Below are 10,120 nucleotides of genomic sequence, written 5' to 3'. Positions count from 1 at the left end.
CCTGTAATTTCCTTGGGCCATTCACTTATCTAGTCAAACTCCTTTATGACCTAGTTAGGTCCTTGTAACTTCAAAATTGAATGTCTCTATCGCTCATGGTTGAATTCCTTTATGGATGCAAGATATGGTCAACCCAGTCATGCAATTACCTCATCATTACCTTCTAATGAGGGAGAATTTAACATCATACTAAGCTCATTTTTGAAGTATGTCCACAATATTCTCATCTATGTATACGTACTAGAACTCTATTTCTCACATTTGTATAATGTCTATGATGAAATAGCCTAGCCATGTCCTTTTGGCTTCTGAAGTAGGTATGCATGTGCTAGTCTTGGTTGCTCCTTTTGTCATGGAAGCAAATCCTCTTACCATTGTTGCTTCCGTTATTAGTTGAGAAAGTCCTTTTGTCACTTCCACTCCATCTTGCTACTACCTCTTACTAGGAGTACTCTCTTGTAACAATCGTTTCTTTGTTATTTTTTATTTTGTCATCTGCTACAAAAATCACTTCCTTGGAAACATTCATGATGAATTTTCAAACCTCATTCAAGAAGTCATGGTAGAAACAATTATTACTAAGAAAACAATACAATGATAAGAGGCTAACCAAGTAATATAAGTAATAATAATCAAGGGAGAATATTATGAAGTAGTTATCTTTTGATTTAGAAGGAAACTATTAGGCATTGTATGGAATTTCCAACTCGTTCTTGTTCCTTACCTATTTGTAGAGATCATTGAAATCCATGTGTAATCTTATCAAGATTGAAATGTTCATCCTCATCCTCAACATCATATGCAACACTCCAATTCTTTCTTTGTATACTCCAAGATAGCTCTTCATCAATTTTGTAACATCTTCCCCTTTTATTGAAAGGAAATCTAAAAGATGAATTTGCGACGAGTTGGGACAAGTTTCACACCTTGATGCTATCCATGACCTGATTTCACAAGTACATAACATAATTTTATTAATTTTCCTTCAACATATTGAACTTGAAACTATCAAACCTCAAGCAAGGTAAATCCACAACATAGTTAGGTGATGTTTGAAGGACCTCCAATTCTTCCATGGGTCACTATGCACCTCTATCAATGATTTGAGGGAACATGTTGTTTGCACATGATTTGAGTAAATATATCTTTCAATAGGTGTATTATTTATATCAAGAATAGAGGTGTGTTCCTCATTCATGTACATTTGATTTGTGTGGAATAGAGTTGTGAGAGAAAATTTTGAAACTCATTTTGGGTTCAGATGTCCACATAGAAATTTATAGTGAAAAAAGTTGTCACCATAGATTGAACCTTAATAATATACACCAAAAACAAAATAGTTTTGTAGGCTTGTAAACCTCAATTGAGTTGTAGTTGAACATTGTAGTTTGTAAATCACAATCGAGCTACACTTGACCAGTGTATGATTTTAATCAATGCGTGGACTTGTTTCTTATATGAGCATGAGGTCAATCGAGGGATATGCATAGGGAAAGAATTTCAAAATGATATTATTTGAGACTATGAGTTGTAATGCTCGTTCTAAGGCTTGAAACCACACAATGCCTTTCAAAACAATTTTTTTCCCATCAGTTGCTTGGGATATAAAAAAATTAGCACATATTGGATCCATCTGCAACAATGAGGGATGCCAAGTACTCTTGCTCCATGAATCTTTGTAAAAATCCTCAACATACCCTATGCAAGAAGTTCCACTGGTTTGGTTAAGTTCAACATCCAATTATACTTAAATGTGCATCGAGTTGTCATTGTTATAGATTCTTGTTTCAAGAACACAAGTAGAGGTATGATAATTTGAAACATCCACAACATTGTTATGGCCTTTTCCATCATTTCTTTCGGTTTCAACTTCACTCTAGTGATCCATTGGATTATGTTTAGGTTAACAATTATAAACCCTAGGGTAAAAAACTTCATTTTCACTTGCTAGACTTGTCATGTGATCAAAACTTTTATAGATATCATGATCATCATCATAAACATGCAGGTTATTAAAATTTAGAACGTAAAACTTATTCCAAGTATGTTTCAATGGTAGATTTATGTTTGAATCATATATTTATTGCTCTATTCTCATGAATACCATTATGTTCATTAATTGAAATTAGATCAACAAAAGATCATATTCCTTTTCTCTTCACTTCTAATTTAGATAGAAAATCTAGGTGGTTTGGGAATTTCATATTCTTGCCATGCCAACCCTTCATGCTAATAACTAAAAATATACAAATTTTTCTTCAATTACTGTTTTATTACCTTCCAATAACTACGCCTTCAAATAAATTATTCATGGGAACTGTACTATATCCTTGCTCCACAACATAGATATTGTGGCTAGTTGTGGCCCTTGGCCCTACAAACAGGCTTGCCACCTACGTCCCACAACCTGCGACCCTCACAAGCATAATTTCATTTAGCTTTAGCCAACACTCAAATAGATCTCGGATGATGCTCCATAGACTCACCTCTCTAACTACTGAATAGGTCCTCAACTCAACATCAAAAATACTCCTCACATGAAGTCATTCTCATTGACTTTACTTGTTTCGTTGAATTTTCTACAATTTTGCATAGTAGTAAATTAATTTTCTTATTTGATAATTACTTCTAATGATCTTTAATTAATTCTTCTTATTCCATTGATATCATTAACAAATTATACGTAAGAAATATCAACAACAATGCAATGAATAGAGTATAAACAATAAAGATCATAAAGAAACCACCATGCACAATAGAGACAACAAATTTTCCCTAGGAAACCCAAACTTGGGAGAAAACATAACAACTCTTCTTCTAGGAGAAATTTTATTCAGCATGGTTTGCAAATCAAATTGTCTAGAAATTTGTGCCAAAAACCAAGTCCAAACATCAATTATTCCCTCCTTTATTTTCTTGTATGAGTGACTTCTATGGAAGAGATATGATCTTGAGTGAGTGTTCAAATGAACTGTCACATCATTAATATATATACAAGTAAAATGGGTGCATTTACCCCAAGGGACACACCCTATCATGGCAAGGTCCAAGGTCCCAGAAATAGAAATTACCAATGATGCCACGTGTTATTTGACTTGATGTCACTTGGTCCTCCAAAAGGGTCATTCTAACTACCATGTGTCATGCCACCCACATGCCATATCATCACCTTTCCATTCCATTCTATGACCTCATCCCATCCTGGGTACCACTACGGTTTTAATTTGCATGTAAAGAACCACTTTCTATTATAATACTTAGGTGTTATAATGGAGGAGTGTGGCATTAGGAACTCGACGTCATCTCGCCCCAACCCCTTTGACCACAATACAATGGGTCAATTTCCCTAAGGGCCCCTGGTTGGTACATAAATGGTCCTTTCTTGTGATAGAATAGTTCTCCATCAGTCTTTCTCTCTCATGCCCCAATCCCTTTCTACGAAACACATACATGGATGAAACCCATGAGGGTTGAGATGCAATAGGGATATCCATGTCCACTAACATGAATGCCCTAGGAACTTAGACATATTAAGGGATATCCCTCTTGAGTTGTATTATCAATAGGGGATCTTATGGCTCTCATATAGTGAGATTATGACTCCACGACCTCCCGATCCAGGACCTTAACACATAGGCATAACTATCCCTGAACAGTATGATAACAATTTTCCACATCCATGCCATATATATATATATATATATATATATATATATATATATATATATATAGATAGATATATATAGATATATATATATATCTATATATGCATATATGCATATATATATAGGCACAATTCCTTTAAATAATTCAAAATCTGAGACCAAGGGATATAAGCATAAATATTATCGTAATACACAAGATTACACATTCCTCACCATCAACACAAGTTATGTGACGATAGCAATAGATATTTACAATGCATTGAGATAGGCAGTGACACATGTAAGGAACTTATCTTATGAAGTACATAGTTTGCCACTGAGAGTGGAACTTCAACTCTCCACCCAACCATAGGCTAATTTCCTTGATATCATTCCTTGTATCCAACCATTCATGAGCCATATTCAAATTTTGGGAGGTAATTTACTTAGTATTCATCAACCACTAACTCACTTACATGGAGCGGGGCCCATTTTTTAGGTGTTTCTCTATAGTTTATAGTTATAACACCACAATGGATTTCAACCAATTAAAAAACAACCAAAGGTTTCAAGTAGAGCACAGATATGTATAAATAAAAAGAAGTTTTATTAGATATATTACTTTTATAATAGAGAGATATGTATAAATAAAAAGGAGTTTTATTAGATATATTACTTTTATAATAGTAAGAGCACACTTTTCTAGAAATTCTTAGTGGTATTCACACATGTATTCTTATCCCTAAGGTTGCACGAGGTGTTATTACTCCAAATAGCACTAGGGAACCTATCTAGTCTCTTTTGGTTTATTATCCTTTGGTTAAGACATGACTCAGACAATTCTTAGCAAGCAAGCCCCATAGGTTTCTCAACTTTGTTTTCACTTGATCAACACTACTTCACTAAGTTATCTTCTGAAATTTCACAAACAAGCATGCTTATTCCTCAACAAGCAATACATAGACACAATGTTGGCATGTTGAACTTAGGGAATCCACAAAACATAAATCAGGCCCCCTTAACATAAGGAAACACATAGGAGATCACACGACCTTACACGAACACATGGAATAGACAGGCACAAATGTTGGCCTCTTGAACTCAGTGAATACGTAGGCACATATACAGGTCACCCTTAACACAAGGAAACACATAGGAAATTACACCATCTTGCTTGAACATTGGGAATACACATGCACATCTACAGGCATCCCTCAACACAAGAAAACACACAGGAAATTACACTAGCCTACACAAACACAATGACCACACAAGCACATCTAGAGGCCTCCCTTAATGCAAGGAAACGCATAGGAAATTACAACACCCTCTATGAACATAGGGAATACATAGGCACATCTACAGGCCTCCCTTAACATAAGGAAATACACAAACAATTACTCTGGCCTATGAAAACATGAGGAATACTCAGGTACACCTACAAGCCTCCCTTAACATAAGCAAACACGAAGGAAATTACACCAACCTACACAAACATAGAGAATATACAAGCAATAGAAAACACTAGTCTCGTATTCTTCTACTCGTTGCCTCCCCTCCCATCACTCTTTCATTTTTTATTTTTTTTTGGTAGGTAAGCACCAATGGGGGATTTGAACCAGTGACCTATCACAAGGAGTGCCTTAACAGTGCACCCATTCACTGTTAATTCAAAGCCTCGTGGGCATCCCATCATTCCTTCATTAGTCTCCCCTACTTCCTGACTTATCTATACACACATAATTTCCTCTATCTCTCCTCCTTCATGTTAACTCTATCGACATGATCCACGAGGAAGTCTATGGACTCTTCCTCTCATTCAGGAGTTCATTATCCCTAGTAAATGGTTGCACAACAATGCCATCCCTCCCAATAGGGATTTAGGTGACAACTTAAATGCAAGGTATAAGTTTACAAGAAACACCTCCACCTACAGACGTAAAATATATGTCACCTCTTAGCGAGTCATCATTTATAATTAATAATTTTTTATATGAATTTACAACTCATAATAATATTTACAAGTGGGTTAACAAAAAGGGAAGTCACAAGTTAGGGGTGGATGGGTGGAGTATTTTGATGAATCCAAAAATGGTTAAGAGTTAACCAAAACCACCACATATATTCATCAATAAAAAATGGTTAGTCATTATCCAAAACTACCATATAGTGATGAAAGAGTTATGGAAGAAGAGAAAACTCCTTAGCTCAAGTTTTAATCCCTTCACCACACTTCTCACCTTTTAGGTGACAAAGTGGGGAATATTAATTGTGATTATTATACTTCAAGTTTTGATAACAACTACGTCAATCAAATTGAAAATATTTCATCCTTTATAGGGTTTAGTTGAATAATAAATAGAATGGTGATTGAAATTATGTGTTTCCATTTTTTAAAGTAATATTGTATACATTTTTAAAACTAAATGGTCATTATACCTATTGTTGTTCCTTACAATTTGATTAAGTTATTATGTAATTTTAGGAAATATTTTGACTTTAATTTGATTAATTTCTCCAAATTTTCTCACATTAGATATCAAAGTTCACATTAGTGGAAAAATTACAAATATTTAAAAAAACATGTTCAAACAGTTGAATTTTTTAGATTTGGTGGCTTTCTAAGTAAGCCTTTACTGAAGCTTAGCTTAGAAGTTTTAGATTGAATATTGAAATTATACTAGTCTATGGAGTAGTCCATGATGATTCTTGAAAATTATCCTAAATTGATTAATGGCTCCTAAACTCTCATTTCACATAGTTATCCTCTAAGATCATTTTCAAGAAGCATGGTTATTTAACCAAGCTAATAAGGTTTTTGCAATAAACTCATGGGTGAGCTCTCATTTAACCGCTCTGAATTCTAGTTATCCCCTTGACTGTTCTCATCTTAATTATTTGTACTTTGATCTATCCTCTCTCCCTCCCATTTCTAAGCCATCCCATATGCATGTCATCTCTTCCTCCTTATCATCCTCCTTGGATAGTTGACCTAGTGACTATCTGGCTTCCTCCTTATATATTTCACCTCTTGACAATATGGCCTACTAAGTCATTTTAGATGTTCAATACATTGTTTCCTCTCCATTCCTTTCCTCTTTTCCTTTTGTATCATCTTCTCCTTCTCTTTCCTCCCATGTGGTTTCTTCCTCATCAATCGGTCTCGCTCCCTCCTCCACTACCCTTATTCATTTCCCTCCTCATTTGTATGAACTAAATCACCCTCCTTCACAATTTTTTGACCCTCCATGTCATTCCATCACTTCTCATGTCTCAAGTGTGTCGTTTGTTGGCTCAAAACCCAATGTTTTCAATAGTTCCATCTCAAGCACCTCACCATTCACTCTCCCCCCTTGTGCAGTTCCTTTCAGCATATTGTCATCCAACAACAACAATGTTGGAACTTACATAACCTCCTCTTTTACTCAATATTTTCCCTTTCTTTTTCATCCTATTCCAATCCTCCTTTTCACTCACTCGTAAGCTTAATCCCTAAACCTTTACCCCACCTTTGGAATCATCTTAACAATTGTAATATTTCCACTTCAACTAGTAATAAAGTAATTAATTTGTCTAGTTTTATTCTTGAAAATCATATTTGTAATCTTTTAGAGAAAGGTTTTAATTTTTCCATCCCTCCTAAGAAAATTACCATTAAGGATATCATGTTCTCTATTGAATATGGTATAAAATATTTACTGGATAACACTAAGGAGGTGATTCGGCAATATTATGTCATTCTTGGAATGGCTAAGCCTCCTAAACATTAATAAACTTGAGTTCCAATCCTTGAAGGTTGTCACTAATAATACTGACATTGTCATTCTTAAATATGATAAATATTGTGTGGTCTTCATCTTATGCAAGGCTGACTATGTAAATATAAGGCTTGACCATCTTAAAAATAGTGGGTATTATAAGAATATCGATAAGGATCCTCTCAAGAAGGTTCAAAAAGAGGTTTCCAACACCATTAAATCAAATAATTCCCTATGAAAATTAAGTAAGAATCTAGAGGAGAGTAATCCCCTCACTCTTAAGATCTATGGTCTCCTAAAGATTGATAAGGAGGTAGCTCCCATGAGACACATTGGTAATACTATATGTGGGCCCACCTATCTTCTTACCAAGCACCTAGTGCAAATGCTAAAACCTCTTGTTGGCCTTACCAACTACTTTGTTTAGGACTCTTATTCATTGTCCGTGAGATTAATGATATGAAACTTGATCCCTCTGATATTTTAGTGAGCTTCAATGTCATTTTGATGTTTATGAAGATCCCTATCAATGAAGTTGTTGACCCTATCTATCACCTAACAGATTCAGACATGGAAGAGGAAGTGGGGTTATGTCTGAATTCCACTTTCTTCAGTTTTCAAGGTGAATTATGTGAGAAACTTTTTGGTGTCACCATGGTCTCTGATCCCTATCAATGAAGTTGTTGAGCTTATCTATCACCTAACAGATTCAGACATGGAAGAGGAAGTGGGGTTATGTCTGAATTCCACTTTCTTCAGTTTTCAAGGTGAATTATGTGAGAAACTTTTTGGTGTCACCATGGTCTCTCTTTTGTTCCCTATTTTTGGAAACCTCTTCACATAATAATTTGAGAACAATTCCTTAGCCTCTTTCACCTACAATACAAATCTTTGGAAATTTTTTGTCGATGATAATTGTGTTATCGATATGTAACACCCCTCTGCTACATGTAAATATTTGTATGGATTATGTTTTTAAAACCATAATCCCCAATTTTTGGTACAATTTGGGCTCATATTGGCCTACTTACCTTGTTCAACCATTCATCTTTTACCACTTATGCATTCATTTCTTACTATATTCGTGTTGTTTGTAGGAAGAAGGGCAGGCATTATATCTACGTGACTAATACATGATGATTTCAGGTTTTTGGCATTGAAGGGAGCAAAAGACCACGCAAAAGGAGACAAGGAGATAGCCAAGGTGGCATTGCATGTTTATAGGGAGGTCGTCTACAGCTTTAAATGACTTCCCTCGTGATTTTCACCTTAACTCCAAGCTCTAACAGCTCTCCCCACCGAGCTCAAAGGCAGCCAACACGTTCTACAGGATCAGCAGTCTTACAGTAGTTCGACTTTCAGTTGGACAACCAAAGCTCCACGAATGAAGGCAGCCAGCTTGATCCTCATTTTGTATAAATATTAAGGCCGTAGCCTTTGTTAGAAGCTTTTTTTACTTTTGGAATTACTATTGTAATCTCTGAGCACGAGTTGCAGCTCGGTTTTTTGTTGTTTTGTAAGCCAGTTGTGGCATGACATTAGACTTTTGATTATGAATAAAGGCAAGCAGATTTGGATCTAATTCTGAGTTTCTAAGGGAGCTATAGCTCTCAGGTTAGGGCCCAACCTGAGAGCAATAGACCTCCTCTGTTTTGTAGTGTTATTTGCCTTTCGTTCCAGCACTTTGTTCTTTACTTTGACATGCAATTAGAATTTACAGTCTGCTGATTTAGTTTTTATGTGATTAAGTAGGATTAGCTTATGGTTACTTTGCTTTCAGTTGCTTAGATCAGGATAGGAGAGTTTGTAATCACTGGAGCTCCAAGAAAAGGGTTGCTAGTGTCTTCACTGCCATCTCTGTCTAGGGATTGGGGTGCAGTCCACATCAACCACCAAAAAGAACGCAGTCTTTTACTTCCATGCAAGCTGCAATATAGTCATTTTCATTGAAGATCCACCCATGCACTTTTGATATTGAGCATTACTTCTTCATTCCACTTCCATGCACGAGTTTCCTTCACAATTTACATTGCTGTTCATTAAGTTTAAATCACAGGTAGCACAGGTTAATGAGTTCTCGTTTTGGTGACATTCATAAGAAATTTGTTTCATTTACACTGCTCCACATCATTCCATCTCCTTCCTCTTCTTGTAAACCACACCTCAAGTCACCTAATCGACCTCTGTTCAGCTCGTATACCTTCCAGCTCTTCCATGATTCACGTAGCTCCATTGTCTTGACCTTTCGTTGATCTCATCCTTCTATCCACCAACCACTTCGTGCATTCTTCCTCCACCATATTTCTCTGCCCCTGAGCCATCACCAGCTCCATCTCCATCTTACCCATCCACCCATACCACTCCATCACTTCACCATCACCCAAAACCCCCACGGTCGAACATCTTGTAGAATTTCACCGACTTCCTGTAGAATCCCTGAGTTTCCTGTAGGATCCCCTGCACACATCCTGTAGGAGCCTGCAAACTTGGTTGCCGAGCATCCAAACATTGTAGACTTTTGTAGACTGATGCTAAGGATCCCTTGGGACCTCTTCTAGCCCCCCTGACCTTTCCCACGCTTTCCTTCCCTTCAAATCGCTCCTGCACAGTCAAACCCTAATCAAAAGCACCATCATAATAACTCCAACCACTTAATGAAAAAATACAAAAACATGTCTTTTCAGATGCAAGTAGCTTAGATTCATGTATTTCAACTCA

The sequence above is a fragment of the Pinus tabuliformis genome, chromosome 7, assembly GCF_031772625.1.
Source record: "Pinus tabuliformis cultivar Carrire ecotype Pingquan chromosome 7, CPIR1, whole genome shotgun sequence".
Classification (NCBI taxonomy): Eukaryota; Viridiplantae; Streptophyta; class Pinopsida; order Pinales; family Pinaceae; genus Pinus; species Pinus tabuliformis.
The sequence above is the reverse complement of the archived record's forward strand: the minus strand, read 5'-3'. Positions refer to the sequence as shown.